Source organism: Lactuca serriola, chromosome 8 (assembly GCF_051521515.1).
Source record: "Lactuca serriola cultivar US96UC23 chromosome 8, Lser_US96UC23_V15, whole genome shotgun sequence".
NCBI classification, from domain to species: Eukaryota; Viridiplantae; Streptophyta; class Magnoliopsida; order Asterales; family Asteraceae; genus Lactuca; species Lactuca serriola.
Window position 1 is genome coordinate 228,619,530 of NC_136415.1, and position 12,021 is coordinate 228,631,550.

Below are 12,021 nucleotides of genomic sequence, written 5' to 3' on the forward strand. Positions count from 1 at the left end.
CCTTTCACTACCTAAAATCTAAAGTCTCCAGATGGTCTGACTCCCTGACAGACCGCCCATATTGAACTATTGCTGATTATGTTCCACTTATCTCCCAATAGGCCACTCAACTTCTAATAACTTGAAATTCTCACTGAAAAACTAAATCACAGACCAATCATCACTGCATAACACTTATACTTGACAGAAGGTTTAGATAATCCTTCGAGTAGAAGACTTATCCCTGCAATGGTTAGACTCAATGGGAGCTGTGTAATAGAGTCCAATGAACCACTATGAGATTATTTAATCCAACTACAGGCGGATTAGCATATGCCCTGAATAACAAGCGACCCCACACATGAATCCCAATTCACTGAAACCACCCTGAATCATCTTGTTGTTCCCTACTTTCTTTCCAAAAGCAGCTGAGACCTCCCTAGTCCCAACTTTTTTGCCAACTACCTGAAACACCAGACTCCTACTTGTTTGTTGAGTCAAAAGGCACACACATAGTCGCCCCACTCGACATTCGAAAGAAAACCTCATCTGATAATAATTGCCCAAGCTTTCCCACCACTTATGGCTCCAACTGATCAAAGAAGCCCGACAAACCTGACGCAACAAAATCCAATGCCAAAGGAGAATGCCACCAGACCAACTATAGTCTTAAATTGCAACCGATCTCCATCGCTTTCCACTTACTAATTCCATGCATGTTGTAGTTTTCCCACAACCATGTGAGCTGACCCACCCAAGTCTAATACATCTGAAGAAATCCATGACCAATCATACAATAAAATCCATCTAAAAATCCGAACTCCCATACTTACTTGACGCCTACAAAGATAGAACCAAACTAAAACACAAGAGCCTGATCCGCCAACAAAATTGAAACCAAACCTTAATCCTGAGCCCTTCAACTGACACCCTTAACATTCCTAGTCCTCAACTGTGACGTCTCCAAATTCACGGTCATTTGAAAATTTTTATTCATGCTTATTTGAAAATCAGAATATCCTTTTTACATAATAGTATTGCAAAATTTGTTCCTAGAAAAACACTATAAATATATTATCAAAGCATTTCCAAAAAAATGTATTTTGTTTATATTTAAACTTTGGGATGCATCGTCAATATAGAAACATAAGCATAAACAAACGTTACATTAATTTACACTAACGATCTACATCTCCTTTAATATCTTAGTGTAAAGTAGCTTCGTATCGATACATGTGATACAAATAAATTGGGTGGGTCAAGTTGGGAAACCTGGTGAGCACATAAGGTTTTCAACCCACAATAATAAAGTTATTATGTTTCATCATCATACAATTAACCCAATTACCCATCCCCATTATCTTCTTGATTTCTTAAGGCTCTACCCTAAGAATCATCTATGATTCACTCATTCATTCCTAAGGATTGTCCTAAGGAATAGGCATGAAGTTCATCGCTGCCAATGACATATCTGCCAATATTACCTATTAGGCATGGCTGTCAATATTATCATTTAGGCGTAGCTACCAGGATTATGATGTTCTCTATTTAGCGCAGCTGTCGATATTATCATTTAGGCACAACTGCCAGGATTATGATGTTCTCTATTACGCGCAGCTGACGATATTTAGAGTACATCGTAGCTCAGAAACATTTACAGGTTGTGGCACAGCTACCAATGTTCATCTATATCATTTTTCATCCCTCATCATTCATTTACAAATCATTACCCAATATTTTTATAGGTATAAAATACATATATAATTTATATCAAATAAAACATGTATATTCGATTCATCCAACATAGATATCAAGAACAAAGATAATACACACACATAGGACCTAATTTATTTTAAATTTTTCATATCTATGTCTAAGATGAAAGTAACTATGCACTCACTTGTTAAAGTGATGACTCAAAATTTGGACAGTGCTTCGCTTCTAACAATCGTCTTTTCCTTCGACGAAACCTAGTAGGATTACCGCTAGATTTAAGTCTAATATTTATAACAACTAATTATTAACTCAAGTTCTACGAGCTATATTGTTTTATAGGTGTTAAACAATACTTTTCAACTACTATGTATAGTCATGGTCCATACATGAAACACCGGAGGGTAGGACCATTTTGATATTATTGCACTTCTAAAATCCAACAACCCTATATGGGCCTTCAAACCAGATTCCCCGAAGCGCGAGTAGTTAAATTATATTATAATAACACTTTATATAATATATTTTATTATATATATATATATATAGATATATATATATATATATATATATATATATATATATATATATATATATATATATATAGTTTATAAGTTCATAATAACGATATTGAACTTAAAAATAAGTTATACTTAAAGTAGGGTAATCATAACTCACTTACTATGAGGTTTGGCTAGGAGTTAGGCTCTGCAGGGGCAAAACAACCCAGCCAAAATCTCTTTTTCTCAGAGCCTTGTGGCGCTCCGGAACTCGCCTCTAGCACTTAAGAAGTACTAGGGAATGGGAGGGATAGTTTTGGAGTGTTGAGAGAGAAAGAAGGGTAAAGGCATGAAGAAAATGGATGATCTACGCCTCTGTTTGTAGGCCATCAGGGGCCTCTCACGTCATGAGACTTGGATCTCACGTCGTGAGCCTTCCATAGGCACCAAGACGATGCCTGATGTTGAAACGTAGCGTTGGACGCAATTAAAACAATTAATTTTTAAAAAAAAATCATAACTTTCACATACGAGCTCCGTTTTTGATGTTCTTTATATCCACGCATAGGTATTGAGAAGATCTACAACTTTTATTTAGACCACATTGGCTAATTTTGGCTAATTTTAAATTTAACAGTATGAGAAGATTACACTATTAACGGCAGTGTAAAATTCAAAACTTCTATATACAGGCTCCGTTTTCGACTGTGTTTTCATCGTTGAACTCCTATTTATGAGATATTCAATTCTCATTTAGATCATTTTGGCTAAAAATGACCGATCTAAAATTTGATTTATGAGTTGTATACTGTTATGCTAGATTTTAGAAAAATCATAACTTCCTCACACGAAGTCAGATTTGGACGTTCTTTTTATGCACACTCTCGGTTTAACGTATACTACAACTTTTGTTTAGATCGCTAAGAATAAAAAGTATTTTATCGCAAGAACTCCAGAATCTCCTCCTTAACTGGACCATAGATCTCAGGAGTCTGCTCTAGAGTACCGTGGGTAATCTCCAACGAGATGAATTCCCGCATCTGCTTACTAATCAGCTTAGTACCTGCACCTGAGCCGGAACCAGAACCTCAACCTCCTCCTAGATTTCTTATCACCAAACTAAAATACAACCTGCCAATTATCAAAACACACTCAAAAGTCCTCCTCCCACAAATTTCTTAGATTCTCCAAGACTCTCCTGATTTGAGTATAGATCATGTGCTTTCAGTAGTACGGGCCCAATACTACCTTCCACACCTACCATACTTTCCTCAAGAATCATCCTGAATCCTCTAAGTTGCCTACTCAAACTGATGCACCAAAAATACACTAAACCACACCACAAAACCCACTGAAGCACTTCCTTGGCTCTCCTAAGTATCTGAACTCACTCTGCCATCAGCTGCTGAAGAACTCCCCATAATGGCAGTCATCCACCTCATGAATACCATCATATTCACCTAGTGGCTGACTCGCATCATCTAAGAGTTCCACAAAGCATAAAGTAAGCAGCATTCGTGCAGTAACACTCTAATCCATAGAACTACCATAGAACATTCAACCCACACACCACCACTTATGCTAGAAATTCCACCCTTATAGTCGGTTGCCTTATGCATGTAAATTATACACAGAACAGGATAAAATAGATTGTCCAATAACAGACTCTACCCTAGAACCACAACCAGACAAGGAACAGGAAATAAGGCCAAATCAATTATTCTAGCGCTATAAGATCTTAACCGTATACAATTTTTAAAGCATACACTTAGCAATTACTGATTCCAATAGATATTCCCATCTTAGCATAACATCCAATTCACCCAAGCAAAATGGTATCACATATCAGGCCAAACTACCACTAACTAATTGGCGCTAGCATGAAAGTCTACCAGCTCATATAATATACATACAAAGGCATCTCTCCTAGCATTCTATCATGCAAGAACTGAGCAGATCCTTAGCCCTAACTATCATGCATTTCACTGATTCATAAATCAAATCATAACAGATAACATGTATGGGTATTCCTGGAAAACTTACTTGAGCTCGGCAGATTGCATGCACCACACCCTTCTCTTTCTTAGAAAACTCTTTTCTTGAAACTATTTTTCTTTTGAATACTTTACCAATCCTCAGTTTGAATTTAGACACACCCAATATTGTGTCTGATTCCTTCAAACCAAGGCTCTGATACCAACTTGTAACATCCCGAAAATCATGGCATAATTTTTTTTAGATTAATAAATCGTTAGTACAAATTGTTTCCATAAAACCAAGGTAAGCAATATTTAACAAAATATCATTAAATCAGGGTAACTCACATAATGCGGAAACATGTGTTGTATGCTCTGCAATCATCCCAGGCTCTTCCTTTTGAAAACTAGAGTACCTGAAACGTAAAATGAAAACCAAAAGCACAAAGCTTAGTGAGTTCGCTAAAATACCATACAACATACAAACCATATATTGTTATGCAACATACATATAGTTGCCATAGGCTCCCCCCATGGTCTTTATCTAATATGCCATAGGCTCCCCCATGGTCTTTACCTGGATTGCCATGGGCACCACCCCCACCCCTGGTGTGATATCCAATTGCATCGGTCTCCCCGCCACCCTCCCCCCAGGGGGGATCTTACATGCAAGTATCATAGAGACAACTAGCATACCACATAAAACGTAAAGGGAAGACTCGCCTCGCATAGTTGAATCCCACGGATACTCTCTGACTACAGATCCGCTATGAACCCGCGCTATCAAACAAATAACAACCAATTAACAATTGGATTTAAACTTCAAAACCAATAATCCATATATTGGGTAAAAAGACCATTTTACCCCTTACCTATTTTGGTCCAAGACAGAGTCCCAACTCTCAACCAAAAGGCCCATCAAGCAAACAATCACTCTAAGCCGAATTATGGCCCAATATTCCAAATTGGACCCCTAGAACCCCTTTATAGGCCAAACATCCAAAAGGGACCAAAAGATACCAACCAGCAGCCCTAAAAGAATCTAATGGCCCAACAAGACCCAGACTATGAAAATCTAACAAAGGCCCGAACCTCAAAATCCCAAAACGCCCTTCTGGTGAGTACACCAAGCATACTGAAGAAGGACGCCTCGCGTACTCAACCACAATGTGCAATGTACAACACCCTGAAGCATAATTTTCGCATTACGAAGAGCGTACCTCAGCGTACGCCCAACGTACGAATCAGGAGTCCAAAAATCCTTTCTTTGCTCTTGATGGGTTAAGTCAAGATGTCCAACACCTAGATCTGGTCCCTAACCATAGTCTTATCAAGTAAATTTCCAACTTTTCTCTCAAGCACAACTTAATGCGACTCAACACTTAAACAAGGGACTAATTAAGAGCTTAATACATGCATGGACCAAAACTTTTCATAAACTTTCCATTTTTATGAACAAAGGACCTTGGTGGCACTTAGATCTAACAGCCACTACTTCTGGAGTAGATCAAAATCCCACCTTTTCATCAAATGACTTAACAATGCCAATAACACAATGAAATAGATCCAAACACAAAGATCATCAAGGTCAAAGCTTTTTAGCTTTGGAAGATTGCAAATGGAGAGGTACTCATGGATCTAGAAGCTCCAACCATAACTCCACATGACTCTCTTCTTCTTCTTCTTCTCAATACACCCATCAAACACATACCAAGCTTAAGAATCACTCAAATTGGGCTTAGGGTTGACTTCTACAGTTTATAGGGATGGAGGCTGAAGAGATTAGGGTTAGGTTATGAGAACATGAGCTTAAATATGGTCCAAAGCCCTAAAATAGGGTTTGCGTGATTTTAGAGTATGCCCCGCATACTCCCAGTACACTTAGTGTACTCCTCTTAATGCCCAAGATCCATCACCTACATACACCCAACGTACACAGAGGTACGCCCACTGTACTCACCTTTGCCTCAATATGCCATTTTGCCTTAAACCTTGCAACCTTCCAAACGCCATAACTCCTTTATTATAAACTCGATTCCGACGATACTCATATCCACGAAAAGTTTACGAGATGTTCTACACTTCTATCATCTCATACTCGCTTTAAGATTTCCTAAACAAAAATCCTATATCCATAGAAACCCGAGCTGACAAATTACAAAAATACCCTTTGACTCCAAAACACAAACCGAATACTCAGATCATCCAAATTACATCATCCACAATTAAATGAGCCCAAAAACTCAATTCTTCAAGGATCCTAAGCCTGCAAATACTCAATCCTTGACCACCGCCCCGAAAAGGAAACGATCGGAAAAAGGGTGTTACAAATAAAAAACAACGACGTAATAAAAAAGGAAAACAAAAACTAAATTAAGATTTCCTACATTAATACTACATAAATAAAAGATTAAACAAGTTCAAACACATACAAATAAAAATAACAATAGCCTTCAACAACTTCAAACAGAAAAACGAAGATTGAAAAGGATAATCAATCTTCATTTTCTCCTCCTACTCTGTTTCCACCAGCTCCACCCTGCATTTCACCCCATACTTCATCCCAGCTTGGAATATTGGGATATGAGGTAGGATACCCATCCAGTCGTGAAATCTGCAAGTGTTAGAATAGGAGATCCATATGCATGTTTTGATAATTAGGCCTCGACCAATAGTGTCTTGGTAAGTATGCATTGCCCGATTATATAAATCCATGTGCATCTCATCTTCCACGGGGATCACTGAAGGCTCCTCATGAGTGTCATGTGGGCGCGGCCTCACCCGTCGTCCCAATCCCAGTTACTATACTTCAACGTCCCTAGAAATAGAATAATTATTCCCTCCATTATCTTCTATAATTCTAGCCCGCTTGTAGAGAAGGATGTTGAACCGACATATCGGCATCAAAGTTAAGAAGTTTGTTGCCCCTCTTTCAAACAACCCATAAGATCTAGCCAACTTTGTCACCAACATACCACCAAAGATTAGGACCATTTTCTATCCTTAGCCGCCCTTTTCGCCAAGTACTTTACCAGAAAAAAAGGTATGTTGGAGAAAACCTCGGGTGTATGAATGCTCCAAAAGAAAAACATGTCAAGGTTGGGAACTTTATCTGCATCCTTCCGCATGCTGATAGTACTCAAGATAAAACGGTGAATGAGGCGGTGAATGGGTGACCAAATGTCACCTTCTGGAGCTACCGATGGAATGTGAACACCATTGGCAATAGTAGTCTACCAATTCCCCCCATTCACGCCTTCTGGAAGGTGTGTGTGATAAGTGATGAGAAAGATACTAGAACCCTCAGTCATGGCCTTCGATCAATTGTATAAATCCAACCTCCAAGCCAGCATTGCTACACTACACTCCCGTCTCTCCCCACCCAAACAATATGTGGGGGTTTCCATGTAAAAAGCATTCATTCGTCCTCTAAACCTTAAGATAGAAAAAAATTCCAATCATAGTTCTTTGTATACTGGTTCTTAAATCTGAAACAGGCTCCTCCATCCTATGCACGTAATTCTCACCCCATCACCCATAATTTTTTTGTTAAATACGGTTTCATTGCAACATCTAGCGCGACTTGTTGAAGCTATTCCCAATTGATTGCATTTGCAATGTAAAACTCTCTAGTCTTCAGTTTCTCTAGTTTGTTCTGCCATTCTGCTAATACCCCTAGAGAAACTACATCGGGAAAATTATACCAATGGAAACCTGCTTGTTCATGTGGGGCTTGTTGATTTCTGTAATCTCTCCTCGTCTTTCTACACAATTGAAAAAAAAAGAGAAAAATAAATACCAAAAGAGGTTAAAATAAACTTTTAACAAAAAAACTGGGCTCACTGAACATCAAACACGTCATGTTTGATGAACAGTTTGGCTATCAAGTTTTGATTGGAGACCAAATCGGCCAAATTAACTTCAAATGATTTGAGGGTTTTACTTAGAACACTGGGATGTACATTTAAACACAATAGTTTCCGGAAAAAATGCCCCAATTTCCTTAAAATTGAAACCATAGAAAAATATAGAAAAATTCATAAAATCCATTTGAACATGAAAATTGGACACTAAACCCATGAACATCTTTACTTTAAACATATTTGGGGATGAAAAATCTTACCTTTTTTTGTATAAATTGAAGTAAAACCGATGGAATTGAAGATTGAGAGTGTTGAATACAAACTTGGCGTGTTTGGGGGCTATGAGGTAAAGTGAAAACGATTTTTCCTCTTTTAGGGTTAGAAAACTTTTTGAATAATTTTAAAAATGTTCTTATTTCGGTAACTGATAAAGCAACACGCTGTGCTTTCGGAAAAAACGTCGTGTCGAATCATGAATTTTTGAAAATCGTGAAATTTTGGCCAAACACAGTGTTGGAACAGCTCATCCACGACATGTTGGGTGTTCAAAACAAAAGAAAATTTATGTTTTATCATTAAAGGTTTTACCACATCCCACACTTAGGCCTTGCTTTCCCTTAAGCAACATTTTAATTATTAGGAGACAAATGCGAAAAATCCTTAACAAAACACAATGAAATAAAGGAAGAAAATGAAAAATAAAAGAAAGATAAAGAAAAAAGAAATGCAAACTCAAATGACGGGTTTCCTCCCGCAAGTGCTTCTTTTTGAGGAGTCTTGAGATGGACTCCTTTCCGCCCTACATTGTGGCGGCCTGCTCCAAGTCCGTGCCTTCTCCCATTCTCTCTTTTCTTGGCATACCTGCCTCATAATATTTACTTTATGCCCATTTACCTTAAAGGTTGACCCATCTTCATTCAATAGCTCGAGTGCCACATATGGATACACTTGCTTTATCTTGAATGGACCGCACCAGCATGTTCGCAACTTTCCGGGAAAATGTTTCATCCTTGAATTATAAAGGAGGACTTTTTGACCCGCTTAAAACTCCTTGTTTCCTTTCATCCTTGCATCGTGCCATTTTTTCATCTTGTCCTTGTAGATTAACAAGTGTGTGTATGACTCATTTCTCAAATCTTCCAAGGCATTCATTTGAAAAAGCCGATTGGTGCGCAGTTCACTCGGTTCGAAGTTGTATGTCGTTAACGCCCAATACGCCTTGTGTTCTAGTCTCAATGGGTGTATTGAATGCGGTGAGAATCTCCTAAAGTGCATCATCGAGTTTGTCCTACCATTCCTTCCTATTACCCCACACTAATCTCTCCAAAGTTCTCTTAAGTGCCTTATTTGTGATCTCGAATTGCCCATTCGTTTGAAAATGATATGGTGTTGCAAACTCATAGTGTACCCTAATTTTTGTAACACTTTTTCAAGTTGATCATTAGCAAAATGTATTCCCCTGTCACTTATAAGTGCTTTTGGCACTCTAAAACGAGAGAATAGTTTTCTAAGAAACTTCATAACCACCCGCGCATCATTGGTGGGTAGTGCCTGCACTTCTTCCCACTTTGAAACATAGTTGACAGCCAAAAGGATGTACATGTTCCCTCTAGATGATGTAAATGGTCCCATAAAGTCTATACCCCATACATCGAACACTTCGTTGACTTGGATGTTCCTTTGTGGCATCTCGTAACTTGCTGATATATTTCCCAAATTCTAGCATGAGTCACACTCTCTTACAGAAGTAGTAGCATCCTTGAAGATCGTTGGCCAATAAAAACCTGCATCAAACACTTTCTTGGTTGTATATTGAGCTCCATGATGTCCTCCCGTAGGCCCGTGCTGACAATGCCTCAACATATCATGGATTTCCTTTCCAAACACGCATCTTCTAATGATACCATATGCATGACCTCTGAAAAGATAAGGCTTATCCCAAAAATAATATTTGATTTCTAAGAAAAGTTTTTCTTCTGCTGGTGAGTTAACCCCTTAGGAAGATAGCTGCCTGCCAAAAAGTTTGTAATATCTCCATACTAAGGCTCTTCTCCTACAACCATCATCAAGTACACCTCTAGGAAATGATCTCCAATACCCTTGTTCTCCTTCTCTTACCTTTCTATACTTCCCAATCTGGAGAGGTGGTCAGCCGCCACATTTTCCATTCCCTTCTTGTCCCGGATCTCCATGTCAAATTCTTGAAGTAAAAGTACACATCGAATCTGTCTTGGTTTGGCATCCTGCTTGGATAACAAATATTTGATAGCAAAATGGTCAGAAAAAGCTGTTGTTTTGGACAAAATAAGGTAGGGATAAAACTTGTCAAATGCATAAACCACGATCAATAATTCTTTTTCTATGGTGGTTTAATTTTCTTGGGTTGGGTTTAATGTCTTGCTTGCATAGTAAATGGGTTGAAAGTGCTTATCAACCCCTTGACCAAGCCCGACTCCTAAGGCATAGTCAATGGCATCACACATTATTTCAAAGGGCAAGTTTGTAACACCCATAAAAATCAAGCCAATTTAAAGCTTTTTCAACCAATTAAAACCATTAATTATTACAAAGTGTTTTCAAAATAGTTTCATGTCAGAGTATCCCAGAAATCAAAATCATAAAATGTAAGGAGCTATATGATCACGCCTTCACCTTCCAGCGATCATCTGATGTACCTGAAACAAAACTAAAAATGTAAGCCTGAAGCTTTGTGAGTTCCCTCAAAATACCCATGCACACAACAATATACATATAATCACAAAAAGCATACTATGGGTCCAATAAACCATCGTATTGGAACACCCCATGCCCTCAACCATCGGGTTGGAATGCCAACATACTATGGGTCCAGTCATCCTAGGGATGGAATACCCCAGGCCCACAACCATCGGGTTGGAATGCCCAGATATTATGAGTGCAATCATCATCGGGATGGAATACTCATGGGTCTCAACCATTGGGTTGGAATGCCCAGGTCTATTGGCTCTTGCACAAAGCAGATAAGCCTTAACCACTAATCAAACATCTCCACATATATCAGATAATTACATAACAGTCTATAGATAGACAAACCGATATAACCGATCATAACAGCATAATAACATCCTATCTACCAGGATACTGATCTAAGAGATCATACTAGCATAACATCAGCCTATCTGCCAGGATACTGATCTAATAGATCATAACAACATAACACCATCCTATCTACCAGGATACTGATCTAACAGATTATACTAGCATAACATATTGGGATAACAATCCAAAAGGGCAGGCCTTGGTTCCTTAGACCCTTGAGTATAGTGAGGAAAACTCACCTCACAACTATCAAACTGTAATGATAAGATCAAACTCTCGAATCACAGCCACAAACTCCACCACCTATATTCACCATAAGACCACTTCCATAATTTCCTAGTTTACTAAAATACCCCTAGAAGTCAAACTGGTCAACCCTTGGTCAAAGTGAAATTCAACGGTCAAGGTCAATAGTCCATGTTGACCCAACTCATCGAGTGCAATTTACTACCTCGCCGAGTCCTTGCAGACATCGACAAATCGTGAAAAATTTAATTGAATCGCAGAGTTTCCAGACAACTTGTCGAGTCCATGCGTGTCCAAAAGTCAGGAAAACCCTAACTGACTCGTCGAGTTGTCTTGCTGACTCGCCGAGTTCATGTAGAAACCACCAACGGGAAAACTTCATCAGACTCACCGAGTTGACCATGCAACTCGTCGATTCCCTTCAGTCCATTTCCCATTCAGACGTTTTTAAGCTGCCCCAACGCTCGAAATTGTAGATCCAGCTTCCTAAGGCACAAATTCCATGTAAAGTTGCAAACTTCACGTGCATGAAAGGTCTTAAAGGCTTAGAACACTAAAATCAAGTCTAGAATGAGGTTTAGGGCATGGTGACAGGTCAATATGAGATAAAGTTGATAGATTTATGAATTTGGGACCTGGAGGAGTCCAGATCGGAAGTTACAACTT